At 48.3% G+C, this 10222-nt stretch overlaps 1 long non-coding RNA gene across 1 annotated transcript; it reads right to left on the bottom strand.

The window, feature by feature from the left end:
• Positions 1-492: 492 nt before the first annotated feature.
• On the bottom strand, positions 493-2543 carry LOC140631477 (uncharacterized). The gene is made up of 3 exons (XR_012029026.1): positions 2244-2543; positions 730-768; positions 493-645 (listed from the first exon to the last, which is right to left on the bottom strand). It is a non-coding gene; the product is annotated as an uncharacterized lncRNA (long non-coding RNA).
• Positions 2544-10222: the final 7679 nt, after the last annotated feature.

Genomic DNA, 10222 nt, shown 5'->3' with positions numbered 1-10222 from the left:
TCATGGAGCCCTGTATCTGTCAAGGGCTCAGATGGCGGTTCCCGGGCAGCAGGCCACCACGAATTAGAAGGTAAATGATATCATGGCCAGATTCAGACTAGGGTATCTGTTTTCTCCTCCCAAAACTTCAAGTTCTGTGTGATCTGCTTGCCAAGGCAGACATAATCATGTGTCACATTTATAAATAGCTCCAAACATCTCTAGAGGGGTTCGGGGGGCCCCTGGGCACAAAGGGTTTGGCTGAGATGAGGAAAAGGAGAATTTTTTAAAGTTCTTCAGCAGTTGGCTCTGCGTGAATTGAAAACACTGAACCAAGCCCATTACAGAACCAGGGATTTTTAGATGCACTCTCGTTTGGAGTTAGATTTGGGCTTTTCTAACAGCAATGGTCAGCACTTGGCTAGAAAATTTCTGGGAATTTAGGGAACTAGTTTGGGAAGATCTGTAAAGGACTGAGGTACTGAAAAGAATAGAAGACTTAGTTCCTAAAGAAGCTGATGGCCCAGTTTATTTGAAAAAGGTCGAAGCCCTTTTGTGGCTTTCTGACTTGATGCTGTGTTCAGCTTGATCTTCTCCAGGGGTCTTGACTGCGAGGTCAGGCTCAGCACCTTCTCGTGGGTGAGGCTGAAGGTCCAGATTTGCGTTCTTGAGAGAAACAGAAGTGGACTTGGTTGGGGAATTATCTGAAGAGTGGCCAGCAGAATTGATTCCAACTACAAAAATCCTTACCCTAAACACACGCAGCAGGTGAAGCATCCAGGGCTGGGTCTGAAATAGACACGCCGTGCACTTCAGAGGTCTAAAGTATCAAAGATTATGACTGATCAACCATCCACTGAGCACTCTGCACTCCTGGGCCTGTGTGCTGAGCAGGAGGCTGCTATAAGTAATGACGTGACCCACCTAACACCACAACACTGGTGGTGGCCTCATCACTTTCTATCACTGACTACATCCCCAGAGGTGGGGAGTGGAGGGCAAGGCCCAACTGGACAGCAGAGCCAGGTTCTAGCCCCGGCCCCCCAGTCCTGCAAGAGGTGAGTGCAAGAATAACATGGGGAGGGAGCAAGCCTCTACTGTCTACAGGGCCACCTATGTGCTGAAAGGGGTGCGCTGTCCCTCTCGCTGCCTGAGTAATGTGGGAGCCATGCTGGGTGAGCACAAGGCTGGGGGAAGGTCTCTGGTCAGCAGAGAACTATATAGATCCCACTTGGGGGCAAGTATGCACTTGCTGGGGGTAGGGTGTTGATTTCTAAATGAGTGCTTGAATGCTTTCCTGCCAGCAGAGCAGACAAAGCCTCTTGCTCAAGAGGTAGCCATATATGAAGCAAATTGCATGGTCTTTGTCTCTTAGGTGACCCCAATCTCCCCCTTCCCCAACCCGCCCCTCTGCCCCAAATACAATTGAAATCAAGATGGCCATCTACTTAACGACCTTGGTTCCTACACCCACCCCAGGAGTCCAGGAAAATACCTCTCTTTTGTGTCTGCCCTTCCCAACCAAGAACCCAACAGGGCTCTGGTTTCCACTCAGAGCTCAGGAATCTGAGCCTTCGGACTCCAGTAGATCCTTTGAACAAATGTGCCACAACCCCCACCTCCCCTTCTAACTGCCACTGGTTGGGAAAGTAGGAACTAAGGTTCTGCTCTCAACAGCAGCCCCTAGCCTCAAGCCCATGGCCCAAGTTATCAGGTTGAAGTGTGAGGACTCACCCTGGAGAAAGACTCACTCAGACCAGTGACTCCAAGGACTTCTTGTGAGTAGTGTTCAACTTCCTAAGTAACTCAGATTTTTCCTGACTCTGAAGTGAGCTCCAGGATCCCTGCTGCTCATCTGATGCCCTGGAAGCCTTGAGAATCTAGCTTGGGACAAGATGCCCTGTATCCTGCAGGCTGGGGCTGTAAACTAGAACCTGACTTCCTCAGGGCTGGATTCATGTCTGATATTCGAATACCAATCCCAACCTGTGTATGGTTTTCCCTCACACCACCAATAAGCAATTCTCAGACACCTCCTGGGTGTCCTACAATTCAACTCAATTCTGAATCAATCTTCCTGGAGAGGTTGTCAGATATCTAAGGGTTCAGTTCTACAAGACTCCCCCTACTTCACAAGCCCAGATGCTTAGTTCCCTGCGCCTCTAACCAACTAGCTATAGATCAGAGGTTCCAACGACTCCACTCCTTGGGTTTGATTAATTTACTAGAGCAGCTCACAGAAATCAGAAAAATGTCTTACTTACCAGATCACCAATTTATTATAAAAGGATATAACTCAAGAACAGCCAGATGGAAGAAATGTATAAGGCGAGGTATTGGGCAAGGGTGAGGAGATCCCATGCTGGCTCTGAGCATGCCACTCTCCCCAAATCTCCATTTGTTCACCAACCTGGAGGCTGTCAAAACTCTATCCTTTTGGGTTTTTATAGAGACTTCATTACAAAGCCATGCTTGATTAAATCATTGGCCATTAGTGATTGAACTCCATCTCTAGACCCTCTCCCTTTCCCGGAAGTCAAGGGCTGGGACTGTTTCCAACTCTGTATTCACCAGGTGGTTTCCCTGGCAACCAGCTTCCATCCTTAGGTGCACTTCAAAAGTCACTTCATTACCATAAACCCAGCTATATGAATAACAAGACACCCAACTCACCTTCAGGGATCTGAGTTTTAAGAACTGAGGACAAGAGATCAAGTATTATAACAAAAGCTCCTTTTGCTCCTATTGCTCAGGAAATTCCAAGGGTTTTGGAAGCTCTGTGCCAGAAACAGGGCAAAGACCAACTATATGTTTCTTATTATAAATTACAATATTACAACACCCTTTTCTCAATTCAACAAATACTAACCACTAAGAAGCTGAGTTCATAGTAAATCTAATTAAGCTAATTAAGCTCAAGTGTCAGGGACCCTCACTTGCCTTGATCCCTATCAAGATTCTGAGAGAGACTCTAACAATGCTTTTAGAAAGTCCTCGGTTTGAGTACAATTCATAAAAGTAATTTAACTACAACTTTCTCTCCAATGTGCTTCCCTTCACATGGTGTAGGGGTGGCTACAGGTAATTTGGGATCTGGCTGGTAGGCTGCCGAGATAGGGAGATATATGTTTGGGTTTGGTGGGGTTTATTTACATGGTCACAGGCACTTCCACACGTAGGCCCTCCACAGGGACCGATGACACAGTGACACCGAGGACTCCAAGCACCTGGCCAACAAAGGGCCACCTGCTACTCCATCTGCCTCGACCACAGCTGATGCCAACACCAACCTGCTGTACTTGTAGGGACCATGTCGCTTTGTAGACTAATTTTTAAAAATTGGTCAAAAGGTAATATTTACTGTAGAAAATTGCAAAATACAGGGAAACAGAGAAATTACATTAAAAGAAATGCCCATAACTTCCTCTCTTAGATGCATGTCCTTCCAACATTTATTAAAGTGTATACTCATTTTATTTTTTTTCAATTTAAATTCAATTTAGTTAACATATAGTGTATTACTAGTTTCAGGGATAGAATTTGGTGATTCATCAATTGCTCATCACATCACATGCCCTCCTTAATGCCCATCACCCAGTTACCCCATTCTCCCCACTCCCCTCCCCTCCCAGCAACCCTCAGTTTGTTTTCTATAGTTAAGAGTCTCTTATGGTTTGCCTCCTTCTCTGTTTTTATCTTATTTCTCCTTTCCTTCCTCTATGTTCATCTATTTTGTTTCTGAAATTCCACATATGAGTTAAATCATATGATATTTGTCTTTCTCTGACTGACTTATTTCACTTAGCAGCCCTCTAGTTCCATCCACATTATTGCAAATGGCAAGATTTCATTCTTTTTGATGGTTGAGTAATATTCCATTACAAATATATATCGCACATCTTCTTTATCCATTCATCCGTTGATGGACATCTGGTCTCTTGCCATATTTTGGCTATTGTGGACATTGCTGCTATAAACATTGGGGTGCATGTACCCCTTCGAATTATTGTGTTTGTATCCTTTGGTTAAGAACCTAGTAGTGCAACTGCTGGGTTGTAGGGTAGCTCTATTTTGAGCTTTTTGAGGAACCTCCTTACTATTCTCCAGAGTGGCTGCTCCAGCTTGCATTCCCACCAACAGTGTTAAGAGGGTTCCCCTTTCTCTGCATCCTTGCCAACACGTATTATTTCCTGTGTCATTAATTTTAGCCATTTTGAGTGGTGTAAGGTGTTATCTCATTGTGGTTTTTATTTGTATTTCCCTGATTCCAAGTGATGTTGAGCATTTTTTCACATGTCCGTTAGCCATTTGTACATCTTCTTTGGAGAAATATCTGTTCATGTCTTCTGACCATTTATTGACTGGATTTTTTTGTGTTTTGGGTGTTAAGTTTGATAAGTTCTTTATAGATTTTGGATACTAGCCCTTTATCTGATATATCATTAGCAAATATCTTCTTTCATTCTGTAGTTTGCCTTTTAATTTTGTTGACTCATTTTAAAAAGTGAAATTGAGATCATGCCGATTTTGTGGTTTAATCTACTGATTTATGTGAGACTGCATCATGGTCATTTTCCTCAACCATTTCCAGATCTTGGAGTATATATTTCTAGTGGTTGCTCAGCAGTCTGTCTTACACTACACACCAAAGCTTATCGAACTGGGCCAGTCCTGACCCAAGATTTAGGCTCCTCGGAAATAATACAACAGTGTTCTTGTACATACACATCTTTGCTGCCTCGTTCATTATTTCCTTAAGATAGATTCCTGAAAGTAAAATCATAGAGCAAGACATTGTTATGGCTTTGGGTTTAATTGTCTAAATTGCTTTCAGAAAAGTTTCCAACTTCCATGCCCCACCCCCACAATTTTGGGAAGGGTGCCCAGACCACCAGTCCTGTCAGTACTGAGTTGTGTGTTAGCTTCTTAAACATCACCAATTTGATACATGAAAAGCAGTAACTCTCAGTGTTTAATTGGTCATGGCTTTGACCAGTAATACTGTTAAATATTTTTCATGTGCATTGGTTTGTGTATTTATTTTATGTTCTTTGTGCTTCTGTGTATTATTTATCTTAAATTTTGATTTGTTCGCACACGTCCTTTGCCTGCTTTTCTATCATGATTTTTAAAGGTCAGTTTTCTGGTTTTTTTTTTTAGTTATGACTATATTAACCATTTCTCCGTCTAATTGTGGCAAGTATTTTCCCTGTCAATTGTTTGGAAATGAATTGGTGGTGGGCTCCATCAGTCCTACCATCTCCTTAGTGCTGGATGGACAGCCCCTTTGTCTTCACTGAATAGATCTATCCAGGGCACCAATATCTTTTTTCAAATGGAGCTTGAAAGATAGTGAGTGAACTGACCCACGATGGGCACTTAAGTTTGCAAAAATCACTACTAGTTCAAGTGCCAAAATGATTTACCAACCAGACCTTCCACTTCTTTTTAAAAAAGATTTTATTCATTTATTAGTGACAAAGAAAGTGAAAGCACAAGATGAGGGAGGGTTAGAGGGAGAAGCAGACTCCCCACTAAGTGGGAAGCCCTACGTGGGGCTTGATCCCCAGACCCCAGACCATGATCTGAGCTGAAGGCAGAAGCCCAACTGACTAAGCCACCCAGAAGCCCCGTAACAAGGCCTTTCTTGCCCAGGCAATCAGCCATGGCTTCCTCCTCCAGGACCTCCTCCTCACCATTGCCTTAGGGACCTCACTGGAAGCTCCCCTGCGAAGGACCTAGCAGGGGCTCCTACAAGAGGGAAAGCCAAGCCCCTTGGCTGGACACAGAAAGCCTTTCCTGATGCAGCCCCTGTCTGCCCGTCTTCATCTCCGCCTAGACGCTGCTTCTCCGAAGTGCCCCAGCGCTGTGCTGCTTACAGCTCCCTGAATGGGAAAGACCTTCTAGGCTTAGTATATAAAACTCCTGCGTGGCTTCCAGGGCTCGCTCTGGGCACTGCCGCTTCCAGCAGCCTCCCCGCCTCTGCATCACAGCGCACGTCCTCACCACTCCTGCAGCACTCATCACTGTGGCTCTAACAGCTTGTTCGTCTGTCTGTCTGCCCATACTCTGTGACCTCCCGGTATCAGGAGCTGTCTCTCCTCCCTGAGATGCCCACTCAACACATAGCAGGAAGTGGGAGGAAGGAAGAGAGGGAGAGGGCGAGCTAGTTCTGGGTCTCTGTAGATCTGGCACCATGGAAAGGTGCTTTGCGAAGCGTAAGTCCCTTCCGCACAGGGGACATCAGAGTCACACTCATGGAGGCGGTGGCAATATTAAGAGAACTGTTAGCCTCCACGTTAAGGTGAAAGTAGAAACCATCTACTGTCTCACCGGCAAGCAGTCAACCTTCATGGAAGAGAAAATCATTGCTTCAGGGTGAAATTTCTCATTTGGCAAGAGAAATGAATATATGAAGCAAGGTGGTTTATTTTCTAATTACACTCTCTTTCTAGGGTTTCAGCAGCCACCAGGTGTGAATGTCAAGGGGACCACACCATCTGCTCATGTGATTGGATCCGTGTATGATTTGTCACCTACATTTTTCAGGCATGGGATCCAGCATACGCCCTGCTGGCAGCTAGGGCGGGAGCAGCGTCTGCTATGCTAACCTGCATTTCTCTGCCGTGATTTATGGTGGATCCACCGCAGGCTCTGCAGACCCACCACGGAGAGAGCCGCCACTGCCCCCAGGGCTGCATCCTGTGTTGCCGTCCAGGCTCCTACCTGCCGGCTCTGTGCCGTCCACCGGGCCCTGGGCTTCCTTGCCAGCTCCCGTGATTGCTCTGTGCCGCAAGGGATGCTCCCCGAAACAAAGTAGGGTGAGGGTCCTTCCCCCTGCTGCCTTGCTTCAGTGGCCTCCTGAGCTATTTTCCCTTTGGGCAGTAGTTCCCCCCAAGGCTTCATTAAGCCAAGATCTGAAGTTAATGGCTAATTATTGTAGCCATCCCATGAAGCAGATCCATTTTGAGGAGTCAGGAGATCAACACTTGGGGGCACAGAAGGAAGACATGGTGCACACAGCAGCAGCAGCACAAGCCCATGGGCCATAGCAACCTAGACTCTGCCACAAGTGACTGTATTTTTCTTCCCTGCAGCAGCTGCTCACCAATGTCTGTCTGCACTAGAGTCATCTGGGACTTTTTTTTTTTTTTAAGATTTATTTATTTATTCATGACAGAGAGAGAGAGAGAGAGAGAGAGAGAGGTAGAGACACAGGCAAAGGGAGAAGCAGGACCCCCACAGGGAGCCCAATGCGGGACTTGATCCCAGATCCCAGGATCCCGAAGGCACGTGCCCAACCGCTGAGCCACCCAGGCGTCCCAACTTTTTTTTTTTTTTTTTTAAGTAATTACTGTATCCAACATGGGGCTCGAACTCTTATCTGCCATGGAGAGGGATGGGTGCATTTCCTGATTCACGCGGGTGAGGAAGGAACTGGTGCTGTCTCTGGAATATGGAACACTCCTCCTTAAGCATGAGCACATTCAAAGACCAGCCCATGGCTCTGAAATGGGTGATATTCTCAAGTAACATAAAAAGGGAAATGCAGGCTGATTTGGCTTTTCATTCCAACTCACTTGTTTGTGGTAGATCACAGATGTGCGCTGGAGTCTCCCTGCAGCATAAATTAGCTTATGCTGAATTGGTTTGGCTGAGACCCACGTCCATTCCCACCATCAATCCCAGGGCCCATCAGAATAGAAGTCCTCCTCTCTGACCCCCTGGGTCTGACTCCTACATTTGTACGTGCTGCACGTGTCTGCCCCCAAGCAAAGGGAGCCTCTTCAGCTGTTCCCAGCAAAAGTCCACGCACCCTGAGCGTTTGGGGAGTTTAGTCCACTTTGTTGGAGATTTGGGGTCATAAAGGGGGCTCACCCTTTCACTGGCCCCTTTCCTTGTATCTCTCCGTAGCCACCTCCTTCCTTCCCTAAAGTAAACAGGTACCTGTTGGTCTTGCTTCGGTTTTGCCATCCCCTTCTGGGACTTATTTCACTATATGGGCTGGCAGCTTATGGACATGTGCTTCCGAATAAACACCTGTTCTTTCCCTAAGAGAACTGATAAATAATATCTACTCCATGGTGACAATGGGGCAACCGAAAGCAGGATGGTGAACTGAAATAGATCCTTCACTTTATTTCTCAGCCTAAGGTGAAGATTCACTAACCAAGTCCAATTCCATCTCTCCACGTCCCTGCCCTGACCTTAAATCTTGAAGTTTCTTATAGGGATTGGGAAACAGAAGAAGAAATGAGTATAGGCTCCAGGGGGAACCCCTCTGAGGCAATGCCTGTGGCCTCAAGGATAGATCTGACAGGTGACCAATGAGACCTCCAGCTCTAGGATTTTCCTGGGCTCTGTTTATTGGTGACCTGAGGGTATTTTTGTAGACATACCTATGCTGTCACTCACACCACATTCAAAATGCACTAGATTAGGAGCTACTTGTTGGGGAGTGCGATCCAGAAATGCACTTCATCTCTCTTTCACCTGTATCCTAAAAAAATACCTGTCAGTGAGTGTGGAATCAGGAAAGGAAGGAAACCTTCCTGTAGAGCTGAGCATGGGACACGGTGCTCTTCCCTGGCAGGCAGGTGGCCCGGGATGGGGAAGCATGTGGTAAACAAGACTGAGGGGAAAAAACAAAAACAAAAACAAAAACAAAAAACCAAAAAACAAGACTGAGGGGACTGGGAATTTGTGGCCTGTGTTTGCCCTTCTTATAAAATAATATGGTATTTTTTTCCTGTAGGAAACTCTGAGAGCAATTTTTTGCAGATGAATTCAACGAGAATAGCTGGGCAGAGAAGCAGTTAGGCCTTCCACTTGGGATGACGCGCAAGGAAATTGGCCACCCACCAGTCTGTATCTCACACGAATAATAACCATCCTTTTTCTTTACCACAAAAGCACAGTGCCATCGTCAGAGGCAGTGATGTCATAACTTCCGGGAAGCATCTTGCTTTTTCAGGCTTGAAAATGTGCTTTTCCCTGCCATTAGATTTTCTGGGACAGATTCTGATGCGTACGAGAGCCAGATACATGAGCCAAAAAGCATGTGAGAGAAAAGGGGCTGCTGGCACATCAGCACTTTTGCTGCCTCGTTGGGGACCAGAGTAGGCACGACCCTCCCCCCCATGTAGCAACATTTATCCCCTCCCCCCCGCCCCCAGCCTGCACTAAAGGCTGCTGCAAACCAAGCGCTGCCGCCCTGCCCCAGCGCAGCCCCGGGCCAAGCACCTGCCTCGGCAGGACCCTGAGTCAGCTGAACCCAGACCGGGGCGCATGGCCTCGTTCCCCAGGGGGGAGGCAGGGGGCTTGTGTGGTATCAGGTGGAGTGCGGGGTCCCTTACTCTTTACCTCCCGACCTTTTCCACCGCCTCATCTACACATCCTCCCTCATGCCCAGGGGGGACAACGCTGGCCGCCCAGCTCCAGCTCCGGCGCCAGAGAATTCAGGCCGGAGCCGGGCTCCTGAGGGCGCTGGGCAGAGGGTGCAGAGGCTGGCCTGCCGCCGTTGCTTCCCGGCCCGGACCCCACGGGACACCATTCCGAGGACCTGGGACCCGGACCCTGGATGCTGCTTGTCCTCTGGGTCCCATAGGAAAGGGGCCAGGGAGGGAACAGGAGCCAGGCTTGCCGGCAAAGGAGGACTGGGTGGGGGGAATCAGCAGGGGACAGCGGGGGAACAGCAAGGGGACAGCAGGGGACAGTGGGGGGGACAGCAGGAGAACAACAGGGGACAGCAGAGGGACTGCAGGGGGATAGCGGGGGATAGCGGGGGGGGGGGGGAAGGGACAGCAAGGGACAGTGGGGAACAGCAGGTCTCTCTGGGTGGTGCCACCAGGGAGCCACCCACCCCTCCCCCCTCCCCTGTGCCCTCTCTGCTGGGAAATGGAGGCGGAAGGTAGTGTGAGCAGCAGTTAGCACCCCGTCCCTTGGCAGGGCGCAGGGGAGAGGCTGGAGCACCCCGAGACTGCCTCCCCGGGTGTGTCAGTGCTGGGCTGATCCCCAGTCCCAGGGCCTAATGTCAGCCCTCCCCCCAACCCCACTCAAGAAAGGTCACCAGCGTACAAGGTCCAATGGCATCAGTAGTGGGATGATCTCACCTCTCTGTACCCTCACCCCATCATTCAGGGCTTGGGAGTGTTTACTTCTGGGGCAACACGTTCCCTGCAGCGGCCTCCAGAGGACAGGTCTGCGAGTGTGTGGGACTCCTGCACCCCCCCCGGCCCCGCCC

Source organism: Canis lupus, chromosome 4 (genome assembly GCF_048164855.1).
Source record: "Canis lupus baileyi chromosome 4, mCanLup2.hap1, whole genome shotgun sequence".
Taxonomy (NCBI): domain Eukaryota; kingdom Metazoa; phylum Chordata; class Mammalia; order Carnivora; family Canidae; genus Canis; species Canis lupus.
The sequence above is the reverse complement of the archived record's forward strand: the minus strand, read 5'-3'. Positions and strand labels throughout refer to the sequence as shown.